Source organism: Phacochoerus africanus, chromosome 2 (genome assembly GCF_016906955.1).
Source record: "Phacochoerus africanus isolate WHEZ1 chromosome 2, ROS_Pafr_v1, whole genome shotgun sequence".
Classification (NCBI taxonomy): Eukaryota; Metazoa; Chordata; class Mammalia; order Artiodactyla; family Suidae; genus Phacochoerus; species Phacochoerus africanus.
The window spans coordinates 101,381,288-101,398,361 of record NC_062545.1 but is presented as its reverse complement, the minus strand read 5'-3'; the positions used below and the strand labels follow the sequence as shown (position 1 = coordinate 101,398,361).

The following is a 17,074-nucleotide window of genomic DNA, read 5'->3' as shown; positions in this document are numbered from 1 at the left end:
AGCTATGGTGTAGGTTGCAGACGTGGGTCAGATCCTGTGTTGCTGTGACTGTGGTGTAGGCCAACAGCTACAGCTCCAATTCAACCCCTAGCCTGGGAACCTCCATATGCCTCAGGTGTGGCCCTAAAAAGGCAAAAGCCAAAAAAAAAAAAAAATTCATACAACCAACCTCACCCAAATGGAGAGAAAAAGACATCTGCAGGGATGGTACCCTTAAACACCCATTATTAGGAAAGTCTATTCAAATATTTCACAATACAGAAAAGTGTTCAAAACATACTGGTCAGTTGAAAAATTACCTCTGGAACCCAACTTTCAACCTAAGGATGAACTCACCTGTTTTCTGGATGGCTGGTGGAAGAATAACCTCTCTTCAGGAAAGCCTCCACTTCATACCCAGAGAGGTTAGGCCTCTCTTTGGGGCCTCAACCGAAAACTGTCTGCAAAGAGCTGAATTTCAGACAACATACACTTAGCTAATAACAGCTGAGAAAGAAAAAAGCAGCTCAACACCTGGGTCCTGGTCTGACACTTAGAGGTAGGCCCAGGTGGTAGTAGAAGCTGGTCTGGTGCTCCCAGCTAGGCTGTGGTGGTCTCACACAATCTTACAAATCCGAACCAAATGAGGTCACCCTGAATGATGAAGGGAGACAACACAAGACCGCTTCAGAGTTTTGTCTAAAAAGAAATACAAGATCACTGTGCAAACCACACAATACCAAACAGCCCTCTCCCTGCTAATGAGTGACTGGAGCTTCTCCACCAGCTGCAGCTTTAGTCTAGCTCCAAGCTGCCCTCCTTCTAGATAGGATCATGCTGAAATATCTAATCAAATACTTAACCCTAACTTCAGGACAGCACCCAATCCAGAGAGAAGCTCTGCTTCTCTGGATGCTCCCCAAATCACCCAGGCAAAGCCCAACACCCAACACCCTCTCACTGAGCTGCCCCTCACTTCCCTAAAGTGTGCTCTTCATGTGTAGGCTTCCTTGCTGCAACAGAATTAAACCCACCTGTTCCCGTGCTGGTGTGTGCTAGGAAGCATTTGGTTGAAGTTGCTTGCATCAACACAGCGTTGTCCCTTCCATCAATATTAGCATTTTACAGCATAAACTTAGAACCAAGGAGGTAGTGTTACCAAACTAAATGTGGGTCCATCACCATGCACAGTAAAGCCAATCTACCAATACCAAGTTGTGGTGAAGGAAAGTGCAATTTATTGGAAGGCCAAGCAAGGAGTATTGGGTGGCTGATGCTCAAAAGACCTGAACTCCTGATGGATTTCAGGGAAAGGTTTTTAAAAACAAGGTAAAGGAGAGGGTTTCAGGGTAACTGGTCAGCTCCTGGACATTTTTCTGACTGTTGGGTGGTGAATAATTGGGCATCAACATCACCAACCTTTGAGTTCCAGCTGGTCTGGGGTCTACATGCTTCTGATCAGCAGGCAGGTAACTTCTTGCACCTGGTAGGGGTTTCAGTATCTGCAAAACAGCTCAAGAATATGACTCAGAAAACTATCTATAGCCCTTGAGGAGGGACTAAAGGTCCTTGACTTTGTTTTAGGCCTAAACTATTATTATTTTCTCCTGCTTGAATATTCTCCTTTGTTTTTGCATTTTCTCACTTCTCTGATTAAATTTGCTCTTTGGAACTCAGGAAAGGCCTTGGATGTAAAAGCTTTTCTACAAACAAGAGGAGGTGGAGGACATGGTGGAGGGATCTGTCCAGGGAAGATCCCAAAGGGTCCTGCTTGGTTACAGAATTTAGATTTACATAAGGTTATACAGGCAGACCTTGGAGATATTGCTGGTTTGGTTCAAGACCATTGCATAAAGTGGTATCACAATAAACTAACAAGAATTTTTTTGGTTTTCCTGTGCATATGAAAGTTGCTTTCATTATACTGAAATGTGCAATATCATTATGTCTTAAAAAACAATGTACATGCCTTAATTTAAAAATACTTTATTGCTTGAAAGTGCTAACGATCATCTGAGCTTTTAGTGAGCTTTTAGTCTTCTTGCTGGTGGAGCGTCTTGCCTCAATTTTGATGGCTACTGACTGACCAGGGTGGTGGTTCCTGAAGGGTGGGGTGGCTTAGGAATGTATATATATATATATATTCCTAAGCATTTTATTTTATTTTTTAATTTTTTGTTTGATTTAAATGTTATGATAGGCAATTTCTTAAAATAAGACAGAAAGGCAGTTTGCCACATCATTGTACTCCTCCATTTCACAAACAATTTCTCTATATGTTGTGATGATATTTGATCATGTTTTACCCACACTAGAACATCTTCCAAAATTGGAGTCAATCTTCTCCAACCCTATTGCTGCTTTACTAAAGTTTCGGGATATTCTGATTTAGAATTTAGAATTCCTTGTTGTCATTTCAGTAGTCTTCACAGCACCACCATCACAAGTTGATTCCATCCCAAGAGACCAAATTCTTTGTCATTCATAAAAAGCAACTCCTCATCTGTTCAATTTTTTTCATGAGACGGCATCAATTCAGTCACATCTTCAGATACCACCTCTAATTCCAGTTCTCTTCCTATTTCCACCACTCAGCAGTTACTTCCTCCACTGAAGTCTTAAATCCCTAAAAGTCATCCATAAGGGTTGGATTCAACTTCTTCCAAAATCTCACTAATGTTGATATTTTTATCTCTTCCCATGAATCACAAACTTTCTTCATGGCATTGAGGATGGTGAATCCTTTCCAGAGGTTTTCAATTGACTTTGCCCAGATCAATCAGAGCAATAACTACTTATGTTATAGTTATAACCTTTAAAAATATATTTCTTAAATAATAAGACTTGAACGTCAAAATGACTCTTTGATCCATGGGCTTCAGAATGGATGTTGTGTTACCCAGCATGAAAACAACATTAATATGTTTGTAAATCTCCATTAGAGTTCTCGGATAACCAGGTGTTTTGTCAATGAGCAGTGATATTCTAAAAGAAATCTTTTCTGAGCAGGAGTTCTCAAGAATGGGCTTAAAATATTCAGAAAACCATGCTGTCAACAGATATGCTATCATCCAGGTTTTGTTCGAAACATAGAGCACAGGAAAAGTAGATTTAACATAATTTGTAAGGGCCTTAGGATTATCAAAATGGTAGATGAGCATTGGCTTCAACTTTGTCACCAGTTGCATTTGCTCCTATCAAGACAGTAAGCTGTGCTCTGAAGTTTTGAGACCAAACATTGACTTCTCCTCTCTACCTATGAAAGTCCTAGATGGCATCTTCTTAGAATAGAAGGTTGTTTTGTCTGCATTGAAAATTTGTCATTGGAGCTCCCATCATGGCTCAGCAGTTAACGAATTTGACTAGCGTCCATGAGGACACAGGTTCGATCCCTGACCTTGCTCAGTGGGGTAAGGATCCAGTGTTGCCATGAGCTGTGCTGTCTGTCATAGATGCAGCTTGGATCCTGCATTGCTGTGGCTGTGGCTATGGCATAGGCCAGCAGGTACAACTCTGATTAGACCCCTAGCCTGAGAATCTCCATATGCCGCGGTGCAGCCCTAAAATTAAAAAAAAAAAAAAATGTTGTTTAGTGCCTCTTTGACTACCACCTTACATATCTCACAAATATCCTATTTTAATAAATCTATTTCTTGCCTTTCACTGTCTCTCAGTAAATTCCTTCTGCACCGAGACACAAAGAACCTGAACTTCAGTAAGTCCAGACATTATATGAGTGACTCTAACTAAAAAAAAACTGTGGGTTCAAGTCCCAGTCTGGGTTATGGCTAGGTTCAAGTCCTAAGTGTTGTTGGTTTCATTATGGTTGTTGTTTTATTATGGTGTAATATCTACCTCGTAGAGTCACCTAGCTCATTCAGTGACATGAGCTGTGTCATTTTGTGGATGATTTAATGAATATTTTTCAGTATCGCCTCCCCCTAAGTCAAGAGAAGGCTACTGTCTTGTCCAAGGCACATTAACTCTTTAGAATAGAACTCAAGTTTCCTGGCTCTGGAGTGTTCTTTCTATTTCATCCTCAAAGATACCCCAAGAATCCTTGAGCATATCTGTGACTGAGATAAATGAATTTCCAAGCCCAGAGAGAGATCCCAACTCTGGCTTCCTGACTCCATTTTCATAGTGTCCTCCCAGGTCAACATTTCCCCATGGCTGAATAAAGTAGATTGTATCAAATGGACCCCATCACACCCCCTGCCTCTCTCCGCCAGAGCCAGGAGCAGCCTGGCTGTCAGCTCAATACAGACAGCAAAGCACTAAGCTTCTTCTTCCCCCCAAACAGCCACCCAAGGTCACAGAGAACTTGACAGTGGGTGACTTTAAAGCTACCAGAGTAATTTGTTTTTTATTTTGGGGTTTTTTTTGTGTGTGTGTGCGTGTGTGTGTGTGTGTGTGTGTGTGTGTGTGTGTGTCTTTTGTCTTTTTAGGGCCACACTCTTGGCATATGGATGTTCCCAGGCTAGGGGTCTAATCGGAGCTGTAGCTGCCAGCCTACATCACAGCCACAACAACTCAGGATCTGAGCCACATCTTCAACCTACACCACAGCTCATGGCAATGCTGGATCTTTAACCCACTGAGTGAGGCCAGGGATCGAACCTGCAACTTCATGGTTCCTAGTCAAATTCGTTTCCACTGTGCCACAACGGGAAATCCTACCAGAGTAGTTTTTGTTTGTTTGTCTGTTTGTTTTAAAGTGAGAAACCTGACAAACAGTGCTTCAAGGTCAGCATCCACAGTAATAATTATGATGTGATAAAAATGGCACTTTACCTCTAAGTTCTGCCTTCCCAAACCTCATAACTCTGATCTAATCATGAGAGAGACATGAGACAAATCCCAATAGAGAGACATTCTACAAAATACCTGGCCAGAACTTCTCAAAACTATCATCAAAAACAAAAAAAAAAATCGGAGAAACAGTCACAGTCGAGAGGAGACTGGGAGTTCCCATTATGGCTCAGTGGTAATGAACCCGACTAGTATCCATGAGGATGCAGATTTGATCCCTGTCCCTGCTCACTGGGTTCAGGATCCAGCATTTCCATGAGCTATGATGTAGATTGCAGACTTGGCTTGGATCTGGCATTGCTGTGGCTGTGGTATAGGCCAGCAGCTGTAACTCTGATTTGACCCAAATCCTGGAAACTTCCATTTGCTGTGGGTGTGGCCCTAAAAAGAAAAAAGAAAAGAAAAAAAAAAAAAGCAGAAGAGCCTAAAGAGACATGACAATTAAATTAGTGTGGGATTCTAGAACAGAAAAAAAGGACACGAGGTTAAAAACTAAGGAATTCTGAATAAAGTATGGACTTAAATTAATTAAAAAAAAAAAGAAGATGCACTGTTACTCTAACCAACTTCATTAATATTCTTAGCTAGATTCTGGATAACCTGCTGCAGCTACTACACCAGCACTGGCTGCTTCACCTTTTAGTTTGCTTTTATAAAGATGGCTTCTTTCCTGAAACCCCTTAAGCCAACCTCTGCCAGCTTCAAACTTTTCTTCTGCAGCTTCATCACCTCTCAGGCTTTATAGAAGTGAAGAGAGTTAGGACCTTGCTCTGGATCAGCTTTTGGCTTAAGGGAAGGTTGGGACTGGCTTGATCTTCTATCCGGACTACTACAACTTTCTCCATATCAGCAATAACGTTGTTTTGCTTCCTTATCATTGTGTGATCACCGGAATCGCACTTTCGATTTCCTCCAAGAACTTTTCCTTTGCATTCATAGCTTGGCTGTTTGGTGTAAGATTTCTAGATTTCAGCCTGTTTCTGTTTTCCATGTGCCTTCCTCACTGAGCGTCATCATTTCCAGCTTTTGATGTAAAGTGAGAGACATGTGGCTCTTCCTTTCACTTGAACATTTAGAGGCCACTGTAGGGTTATTAGCTGGCCTAATTCCAATCCTGTTGTGTCTCAGGGAATAGGGAGCCCAAGGAGAAAGAGAGAGATGTGGGATCAGCCAGTCAGTGGAGCAGCCAGAACATGCAATATTTATAGATTAAGTTCACAATCTTATACGGGCATGGTTTGTGACACCCCAAAACAATTACAATAGTAACAGAAAAGATCACCAATGACAGATAACCTTAACAAATATAATAATCCTGGAGTTCCTGCTGTGGCTCAGCAGTAATAAACCTGACTAATATCCACGAGGATGTGGGTTCAAACCCTGGCCTTGCTCAGTGGGTTAAATATCCATCTTTGCCATGATCTCTGGTGTAGGTTGCAGACATGGCTCGGATCCCACATTGCTGTGCTGCGGCATAGGCCAGCAGCTGCAGCTCAGATTGAACCCCTAGCCTGGGAACTTCCATATGCCACAGGTGTGGCCCTAAAAAAAGCAAAATAGTAATAATAATAATAAGCCTGAAAAAGATTGAAATATTGTGAAAATTACCAAAATATGATACAGAGACGCAAAGTGAGTGAATGTTGTTGGAAAAATGGCACCAGTGGACTTGCTCCAAACAGGGTTGCCACAAACTCAATGTAAAAAAAAAAAAAAAAGCAATAAAATGAAGCACAATAAAATGAGGTATGCCTGTATTACTAAATGAAATTCTAAGGCATGATCAGGATATAGACACGACAAATTATTTTCAAAGAGGAAGAGGAACAGGGAGTTCCCGTCGTGGCGCAGTGGTTAACGAATCCGACTAGGAACCATGAGGTTGCGGGTTCGGTCCCTGCCCTTGCTCAGTGGGTTAACGATCTGGCGTTGCCGTGAGCTGTAGTGTAGGTTGCAGATGCGGCTCTGATTCTGCGTTGCTGTGGCTCTGGCATAGGCCGGTGGCTACAGCTCCGATTGGACCCCTAGCCTGGGAACCTCCATATGCCGCAGGAGCAGCCCAAAGAAATAGCAAAAAACAAAAAAAAAAAAAAAAAAAAAGAGAAAGAGGAACAAAGACAAATACAACTGACATTTGAATGATGGGAAGGAGAGCCTACCTCCCTAAAATCAAATGTCTGCATATAATTTATAGTCAGGCTTCTATATGCTCAGTTCCTCTGTATCTAGAGTTCCAACAAACCTCTGCTCATATAGTACAGTAGTATTTACTACTGAAAAAAATCTGCACATAAATGGGCCCATTGCAGTTCAAACCCATGCTATTCAAGAGTCAAGTGTATATATCCCTCACCTAAGTTTGTGACAATGTCTTAAGCTATTGGGAACTCATCCAGACCTGGGGTAAACTTAAAATAAGTTCAGCAAATCAAATGTATTATATTCAGTCTCTATTTCATTTCTTATGTGTGCATTTGGCAACTTGAGCTTTCTAAAGAGTAGATATTTGTTATAAAGACAAAACCACATCCAACATAATAACTAGCCTCTTAATTAACAAAATTTGAAGTAATCACCAAGGCAGTTAAATTAACAATGAGCACATATATAACTTCCCAAACTACTCAAGATTAGCAAACTCACTCCTCATTTATTCAAATTCTCATTTATTCAAATTCTATCCTTGGGTTCTGCTTTCATGGATTCAATAAACTGCAAATCAAAAATATTCAAAAAAAGGAGTTCCCATTGTGGTGCGGTGGGTTAATGATCCAGCATTGCCTCTGTGGTGGCACAGGTTTGACCCCTGGCCCAGTGTAGTAGGTTAGGGATCTGACATTGCTGCAGTGGTGCTGTAGGTTGCAGTTGCAACTTGGATTCAGTCCCTGGCCTGGGAATATCCATATGCCATGGGTGTGACCATAAAAGAAAAAAAAAAATCTTTCCAGAATGTTCCAAAAATCAAAACTTGGATTTTTCCATGCACTAGCATAGAATTTACATTGTATTAGATTTGATTATAACTAATTCAGAGAAGGCTTAAAGTATATGGGAGAATGTGCGTACGTTATGATCAAATACTATGCCATTTTACATAAGGTACTTTGGACTGGAACCAGTCTCCTGAGATACTGAGGGTCAAGCGTACTCATTTGCTAACAATGTCCTAGACCCTACCAACTCAACCAGCCTCCCAGTTTCTGTTACTGAAATTTCTAAAGCTATTGCTGCCTAAGCTACCATCAATTTTTAGTATTATAGGAAGTTTAAACATAGGGAGATTATCCACAAAATATAGAAGAGAGAGCCGAGGCTGATTATTTATGAAATCCTAATGAAATCTCAACAGAATTTATAGATTTTTACATAGGTTCACTGATTTCTAGTCTTACACTAATGCTACTCCTCCCCCCCCACCAAAAAAAAAAATTACAGAAAGAAATGTTTACATGGCATTTCTAAAAATATCAAAAGCTAAATGTCTTAGAACAATAACTTTACATTTCAGGAAGGCCCATGTCTAGATTTTTTAAATTATAAAATAACTAATTTTGATATAGATATTTAGTGCTGTACAATATATTCCTGGTTATATATGATTAAACACGAAACAAAACATAATTTATTTGGGGTAATTTTGCAGCTTGCTTGAAAGATACATTTCCTCTCAATTTTTATTTTGAAATGTTAAATACCTACGGAAAAGTTGTAAAAATAGAACAATCAACAATCATGTACTCTACCTTTGGATTCCCTACCTGGTAATATTTTGCCATGTTTGCTTTCTCTCTTTCTCTGCCAGAGTATTTGTGTGAGTTTTTTGAGTTAATCAGTAATTAGTTGCAGACATCATGATTATTCACCTCTAAATACTGCAGTATGTTATCTCTTAAGAACAAAGGACAATCTCCCCCATATCTACAATATAATTAACAAAATCAGGAAAAGTTATGTCGATGCTATTATCTCAGATAATTTGCAGAAATTTTCCCCCAGCCACCCCAATTCTGTTCTTTAGTATTGTTCTTTTCAAATCCAGTTTCCAATTAAAGATCCCATGTTACATTTAACTGTCACATCTTGTCTCCTTTAATCTAATACATGCCCAGCTTTTTTTTTTATAACATTGAAATTTTTTAAGAGTTCAGGTCAGTTATTTTGCAGAATTCCCTCGATTTAGATTCAATTATTTCCTTATGATTAGATTCAAATAAGACATTTTTGGCAAACTCATACATAAGTGAAATTGTGTCCTTCCCAATGCATCAAGATGATGAATTATTGATGTTAAGCTTTGCCATTTGGTTAAGGTAATCGAGGTTTCTCTAGCATAAAACTCTCCTTTTCATGATATTTTGAGTCTGTGTAAATATCTTTACATAGATTCACATGCTTTAATTTTTTAATTTTTAATTTTTTGGCTACCCCACAGCATATGGAGTTCCCGGGCCAGGAATCAGATCTGAGCCATGATTGGGACCTAAGCCACAGCTTCACTAATGCCAGATCCTTAACCCACTGTGCTGAGCCAGGGATAGAACCTTCATCCCAGCACTCCCAAGATGCCACTGATCCCACTGTGACACAGCAGGAACTCATGTTTTTTATATATGTAAATCTTTTACCCAATGATTTTCCAAATCCACCCATTTTCATGACATTTTAATTAAAGAAAATTTAGGGAGTTTCAAAGGACTTTCTGCCAGTGATCTATAGGGAAAATGTGATATTTAATGATGGTATCTTCATTAAATATTATCTTCATTCAGATATGTGATACTGAGTGGGAAAATGTGATATTTAATAATGGTATCTTAACTTTTCTTAATAAATATATGGGGAGGGGGACAAATTGAATAGAACCTGCCTTTTTCTCTTATTGAAGAACACTAATACACTTATCAACAGTTCTTCAGACCAAGAACTTTCTTTGCATTTGAATATTAGAAAGTTTTAAAGAAAAAACACTTAACTTTTAAAGATGGGTTGATTTCCTCCACCACTGTATCTCATACTAGGCATAATTCACTGCACATGTTTTCTGATTTTTATTTTCTTCATTACAAAACACACATTTGACTGGCTTGAGTTTATTGAGTGCCAGCTCGAGACAAACTATGTTGATTTTGGCTCATCTAATGAATCCCTTTTGGTTTCAATTTTATGATATTACTAGCTTTCAGACATAAATCAGGCTCTAATGCACTAAGGTATTCATCATATGTAATAACTCTTGTGCATCTAGAATGATATTAGCTCTGCACCATCCTTGGGAGAATTAAGAAAATAGTCACTAAAAATCATTTTCTATAGAAGCCCTGGTTGAAAAAAGCTGAGCTTTTAGTAGTGACACATTGCCTTACAATGATGTATTTGCCTTGGCAATTTTGTTGGTTTCTCTGGGTCTAAGCTTCCTCACTTATAAAATAAGAAAGTCCAAACAAGATGTCAGAATAAACACAACATTGTAAATCAACTATATTTTGATAAATTAAACAATTTTAAAAAAGATAGCAGAGCTCACCTCCCACTAACACATCAAAAATACATCTACAGGAGTTCCTGTCCTGGCACAGTGGTTAACGAATCCGACTAGGAACCATGAGGTTGCGGGTTCGGTCCCTGCCCTTGCTCAGTGGGTTAACGATCCTGCGTTGCTGTGGCTCTGGTGTAGGCCGGTGGCTACAGCTCCGATTGGACCCCTAGCCTGGGAACCTCCATATGCCGTGGGCGCAGCCCAAGAAATAGCAGCAACAACAACAACAACAAAAGACAAAAGACAAAAAAAAATACATCTACATATGGAACAATTCTCATTGAATAACTACTGAATGCTGACAGATGATCTGAGACACCCAGAATTGCAAGAAAGACCTCCACATAATGAAGTAGGATGAAAGGAGGGAAAAATGAATCGATATGGGACCTGTGTCCTTAGGACGGTGCTATGAAACATGAAACAAACCTGCACCCTGGGAAGCCCCTTCACCAGTAGGGAGACCAGCTGGGACGGAAAGGGAGCTCCAGATGCTCAGAGGAGCACACAGCAGGTGGATTGCAGCAGGCAGAACAGAGAAAGACCCACACAGATGGTTCACCACTGCCCTGCACTCCCCAGCCTGAGACACATGTCCATTGGTGTGAGTGGGGGCTGGGTGCTAAAATTTGGGCTTTAGAGGACAGACTTAGGGAGAAGACTGGGAGTGGCTACACAGAAACAGCCTGAAGGGGCTGGAGTGTGCTATGTATCACAACCAAGGGGGTACGTGGAAGGAGTCTGGGTCTACCACAGAGTTGAAGCACCACTGTTAAGGGGTGTGTGAAGGGAGGTGCAGGGCCCACCATAGCAGTCTCTTTCTCAGTGCCACCTCTATGAGCTCTGGGACTGGACAAGTCCCAGTAGGTTGCCCACACAGAGGCAGAGCTGAAATCAGAGTTGATTCCCAGGGGAAGTACAACTTAGGAAGCAGGGCTGAAATCTGAGCTCTCCCCATTTGTAAACTCAGCACCTACAGTCTACCTGTGTAGACAACGGATGCCCTCACAGCTGAGACAGGTCTGGCTTTAGCAGCTGTGGGTTTTGTGGGTGTGTGCTTAAAGAGGCTGGGCCAGGCCAGAGCCTGGGCTGCTTCCATAGCTCTCACAGCAGGTCCAGGTATGCAACCACTGCGGTCCTAGTACCTGACTTCAGTGAATCAACACCTAAGAATCTACGCAGGTAGCTCTGTGAACACAGTGCCTGATGAACACCAGGGCTGACTGCTTTCATTCCCACAGGTTGAGGCAGGGCTGAGGGTAGTGCCAATTATAATGTACTTTGTAAACCTGCAGAATGGGTGACAGGTGACACAACAGAGCACAGTCCTTGGTGGACATCTCTGGCATCGAAATACTCAGTGGCTCCTCTCCCAGTGGGAGCAATCCAAGGCCACCTACCTCATACAACAGTCAGAAATGGATCTGAGGGTTTCTACTCCAACTAGGGAGCAAACCCTGCCCCTTACAGGGCTGTGACAACCACAGAGCAAAGAAGAGACCCTGCTCAATATCCAGTGCAGGCTCTGATCAACACAACAGCAGTCACATGCCCCATCAAGGGGATAATGGCCAGCAAAACCAAGGAAAGACATGGCAGGCATTCATACTGAAAACAGTCAGTGCACCAAAAATATCAAACTCACATAGGCTACAGGGACACGCTTACATAAAAATAGCCCTCCAAGACCACAGTAGATAATTGTTTCTCCTAAACTTAGAGTCAGAGAAATATAAGTAAAATGAAGAAGCAGAGGAACCACTCCCAATTAAAATATCAAAAAAAAAAATCCCCTGAAAGAAGAAACAAGGAAAGAGACCTCTTCAGTCTAATAGATACTGAGTTCAAAAGGAAGATAATAAAAAATAATGAAGGAATTAAGAAAGGCTATCGATAGAAATGCAGACTCCTTTAAAAAGTAACTAGAAAATTATAAAGAAGAGCCAAGAAAAATTAGAAGACACATTTGCCAAAATGAAAGCTGAGGTAAAGGCAATAAAGAGCAGACTGAAAAATACAAAAGAAGGAATAAGTGATCTGGAAGACAGAATAATGGAAGTCACCCAATTAGAACAGCAGATAGAAGCCATATGGAAAAAAAAAATGAAAGCAATATGAGACCTATGGGATTAATATGAAGTCTACCAAACTATGCACAGGAGGAAAAAGAAAAAAAGGGATTGAAAATATATTTGAAGGATTTCCCGTCATGGCTCAGTGGTTAATGAATCCGACTAGGAACCATGAGGTTGTGGGTTCGGTCCCTACCCTTGCTCAGTGGGTTAAGGTTCGGCATTGCCCTGAGCTGTGGTGTAGGTCGCAGACACGGCTCGGATCCCGTGTTGCTGTGGCTCTGGCGTAGGCCGGCGGCTCCAGCTCTGATTAGACCCCTAGCCTGGGAACCTCCATATGCCGCAGCAGCGGCCCAAGAAATGGCAAAAAGACAAAAAAAAAATATATATATATATATATATATATATATATATCCTTTCTAAAATCTCAAACAAAAAAATGCTTAGGAATAAATCTGACCAAGGAGGTGAAAGACTTATATGCTAAGAATGATGACCATTGATAAAGGAAAGTGAAGATGATTCAAAGGAATGGAAAGATATTCCATGCTTTGGGATTGGAAGAATTCATAATGTTAAAATGGCCATTCTACTCAAAGCAATCTACAGATTTAATGTGATCCCTATCAAATTAGCCATTACACTTTTTGCAGAACTAGAATAATCCAGTCTTCTGCTCATCCACGATCTTTTCTTTGAAACTTGTTACAGAGATAGAAAGAGTAGACAGGTGACAGAGAGATGAGTGGATAGATAGGTAGGTAGATGGATGGATGGGTGGAGGGAGGAATGGGTAGACAGATGGACAGACAGGTAGACAGACAGATGGACATAGAGCAACTCCTGAGTATCTGGCAGAACACGTGTGGAAACATCAATGTTTGCTGACTGTTTCTGATCACAATTGGTGGCATCTAAGGGATGACACCCAGAGCCTAGGGAGAGGGCCCTGCTCTTCTGTCCCCACTGTGCATCCCCCACCCTGCCCCTCGTGCACAGGCTGTGTGCTCCCCTCCCTCACAGGAGGCTCATTTCACTGTCTTTCTTTAGGAGCAATGGTGCCATTCACTGTGCACCTGGGGCAAGCCTTGGGGACAGCCCCCTTGGGCGTGACTGCAGACACTGGTCCCCCTGGGTGTCCACTGCCTGTTACCCATAAAATTTATATGGAACCGTAAAAGACCTAGAGTTGCCAAAGCAATCTTGAAAAAGAACCAAGCAGGCAATCAAACCCTCCCAGATTTCAGACAATACTACAAGCTACAGTTATCAAAACTGGTACTGGCACAAAAAACAGACTATATGGATCAGTGCAACAGAATAGAGAGCCCAGAACCAAACCCATACACTTACAAGCAATTATATTCAACAAAGGAGGTGAGCATATACACTGAAGAGAGTCTCCTTAGCAAAGTGATACTGGGGAGTTGGACAGCCGCATGTAGATCAATGAAGTCAGAACACACCCTCACCCCATGCATAAAAATAACTCAAAATTGCTTAAATATAAGACAGGACACCATAAAACTCCCAGGAGGGAACATAGGTAAAACATTCTCCAACATAAGTCATACCAATGTTTTATTAGGTCAGTTTCCCAGGTAAAAATAAGAGTCCCCATTGTAGCTCAGTGAGTTAAGAACCTGATTCAGAACCATGAAGATGCAGGATTGATTCCTGGCCTTGCTCAGTGGATTAAGGATCCGGTGTTGCTGCCAGCTGTGGTGTAGGTCCCAGACATGGCTCGGATCTGGCATTGCTGTGGCTGTGGTGTAGGCCGGCAGCTATGGCTCGGATTAGACCCCTAGCCTGGGAACCTCCACAAGCCATAACTGTGGCCCTAAAAAGAAAAAAAAAAAAACTAAAATTAGAGTTGCCATATGATCCAGCAATCCCACTCCTAGGCATATATTCAGACAAAACTACAATTCAAAAAGATATACACACCCCTATGTTCATAGCCACACTATTTACAATAGCCACAACATAGAAAGAACATAAATGCCCTGATGAATGGATAAAGAATATGTGGTGTGTATATACACACAATGGACTACTACTCAGCCATAAAAAAGAATGAAATAATGCCATCTGCAGGAACATGGATGGACCTAGATATTATCATACTAATGAGGTGAAACAGAGAGAGAAAAATATGACATCACTTATAAATGGAATCTAAAATATGACACGGAGCTCCTGCTGTGGTACAGTTTAAGATTAGCAGATGCAAACCGTTATATATGCAAACCTATATATATAGGATGGATAAACAACAAGCCCCTACTTGTTGGGACTACACTCAAGAGCCCCACTCAATATTTTATAATAAACTATAGTAGGAACTATATTCAATATCTTGTAATAAACTATAATGGAAAAGAATATGAAAAATAATACATATTTTTAATTAAATCACTTTGCTATGCAGTAGAAATTAACACAACATTGTAAATCAACTCTACCTCAATAAAATATTTTTTAAAAAAACTAAAATGTTGAGTTCCTGTTGTGGTTCACTGGGTTAAGATCCCAATATCCATGAGGATGCAGGTTCAATCCCTGCCCTTGCTTAGTGGGTTAAGGATCTGGTGTTGCTGTGAGCTGTGGTGCAAATCACAGATGTGCCTTAGATCCCATGTTGCTGTGGCTGTGGCATAGGCTGGCAGCTGCAGTTCAGATATAACCCCTGAGGTGGGAACTTCTAGATGCCACAGGTGCAGGCCTAAGAAGCAAAAAATAAATAAATAAAATAAAATGTTGTCATAGTTAAAAAAAAAAAAAAAGAGAGAGAGAGAGAGAAAGGAAAAACCCCTACCTATTTCATGGAGTTGCAAAATGTCCCTCAATTTGGATTTGTCTGATGTTATGTGAATTATGTTTTTCTGTTTTGTACAATTCTCATATTGCCTGAGTGTAAAAATTATAAACGGCGTTCATAAGTGCTTGTTTCAATGCTGGACAAACAGTTCCCAAATGTGGCAGTTTTATTTTACTATCACTCTCTGCTCATCCTCTAGAATATGCCGTGGGTGTGACCCTAAAAAGACAGAAAGACAAAAATAAATAAATAAATAAATACAATGTTAATAATCTTAGAATTTCTGTATTGAATCGATGACTGTCAATTTCCTGGATTTGTTCAAATGAAAGAAACAGAAAAAGAAAAGGAATAAACCAGAGGATCGAATTACAATAGCTGGTGAGAAAAAGGGAACAATGGCTAAATGGGAGTTGGATGGGAAATGAATGATGTACATCTGTAACTATGGACACGTTCTAATTACATTTTGAAAGCCTTGAGTGGTTTGGATTACAAGAATCCAATTCAATCCTGAACACATGGAAATTTTCCCTTAAAAGAGTAAACAAATACTGACCTCTAACATGAGCTAAGGTATTCCTGGGGTGAAGTGTACTAAGGTCTGCATAAATAAATAAATAAGATGGTTTGATGGAAGAAGAGAGGAAATGATACAGCAAATATGGCAAAATGTTAAGGGTAGAATACAGTCAGTGAATATACCAGTGTTTGTTCTTTCTATGTTTCTTTCTACTTTTCTGTAAGTTCGAGAAAGTTTTCATAATAACAACATTGGGTTAAAAAAAATAGGAGTTCTTGCTGCAGCGCCAGGATGCAGTTTTGATACCCCACCCAACACGGAGCCAGTGGTGTAAAACGCTAGAGCAGCTCTGATCTGATCCCTGACCCAGGAACTTCCATATGCCGAGTGGCGGCCCAAACAAAAACAAACAAAAACAAAAAACACCCCAAACCCAAACAAACCAACAAAACCCCACAACAACAAACGATGTGACAGGGCCACGAAAGTGTTTGAAGAGAAGGCATTCGCTGTTGGCTCACAGAAAACCTCAGAGCCTCCCACCACCCCTTATCAGAAGCCTGAGGCAGCCTGGCCGGCCTCCAAGCCCTGGCGCTGAGAATCTGCCCCATCTCTGCCCGGATCGCCTCCTGCTACCCTGGTCTCAGATCGTTCTCAGCACAAACTCCATCACCTGGTGGTTCCCAGATCTCAGATTGCGCAGCGGTCACGTCATCATCGACCAGGGCTCACAGTTACAGCGGCAGAGGCATCCCTAACCTCCCTCATCCCTAGCCTAACCAGCTGCCCCTCATCTTCCCCCCAACCCCCGTTCCCGGCCCCCACCTCGCCAGTCACGTATTATAATCCTCTCAGGCTCCAGGCCAGCAGCAGCGCTGCCAAGCCATGGGCCCAATCATATAAGGAAAATACTGCGGCTTCATTCGGGGCCTGCAAGGTGGAACAGGGGGCGCCCCCGCCCTAAGACAGTCGCTAAAGCCCTAGGGCGCAAACCTCCCCGCCCCCTCCCGGGACCTATTTCCCCTCTCCCGCCCAGAGGCCTAGGCCTTTGCCAGCGGTCTGTGCAGTGGCCTACCCAGCCTGCAAAATGGGCTTAGCCAATCCCCCCTCGCCATCTTCCACGCTCCGCCCATTCGACTTCCGGCAGCGCCGCACCAACTGATCTTCAGCTTTTGCGGAAGGTGGGCGGGTTTATAAAGGCTGGGAGGAGACTGGATAGGGTAGAGTCAAATTATTTTTTTTTCCCCCTGGGGGAATAGAGAATGGGAGTTTCCGTTGAGGAAATGAACCTGACTAGTGCCCATGAAGATAAGGTTCATTCCTGGCCT

General features: G+C 41.5%; 1 long non-coding RNA gene and 2 other non-coding genes across 3 annotated transcripts; all 3 read right to left on the bottom strand.

The window, feature by feature from the left end:
- Window positions 1–14,185: 14,185 nt before the first annotated feature.
- LOC125118271 (uncharacterized) lies at window positions 14,186–17,054 on the bottom strand. Its single transcript, XR_007132807.1, has 3 exons — window positions 16,572–17,054; window positions 15,221–15,442; window positions 14,186–14,242 (listed from the first exon to the last, which is right to left on the bottom strand). It is a non-coding gene; the product is annotated as an uncharacterized LOC125118271 (long non-coding RNA).
- LOC125121750 (small Cajal body-specific RNA 18) lies at window positions 16,385–16,470 on the bottom strand. The gene has a single exon (XR_007133614.1). It is a non-coding gene; the product is annotated as a small Cajal body-specific RNA 18 (non-coding RNA).
- On the bottom strand, window positions 16,552–16,696 carry LOC125121771 (small Cajal body-specific RNA 17). Its single transcript, XR_007133634.1, has one exon. It is a non-coding gene; the product is annotated as a small Cajal body-specific RNA 17 (non-coding RNA).
- Window positions 17,055–17,074: the final 20 nt, after the last annotated feature.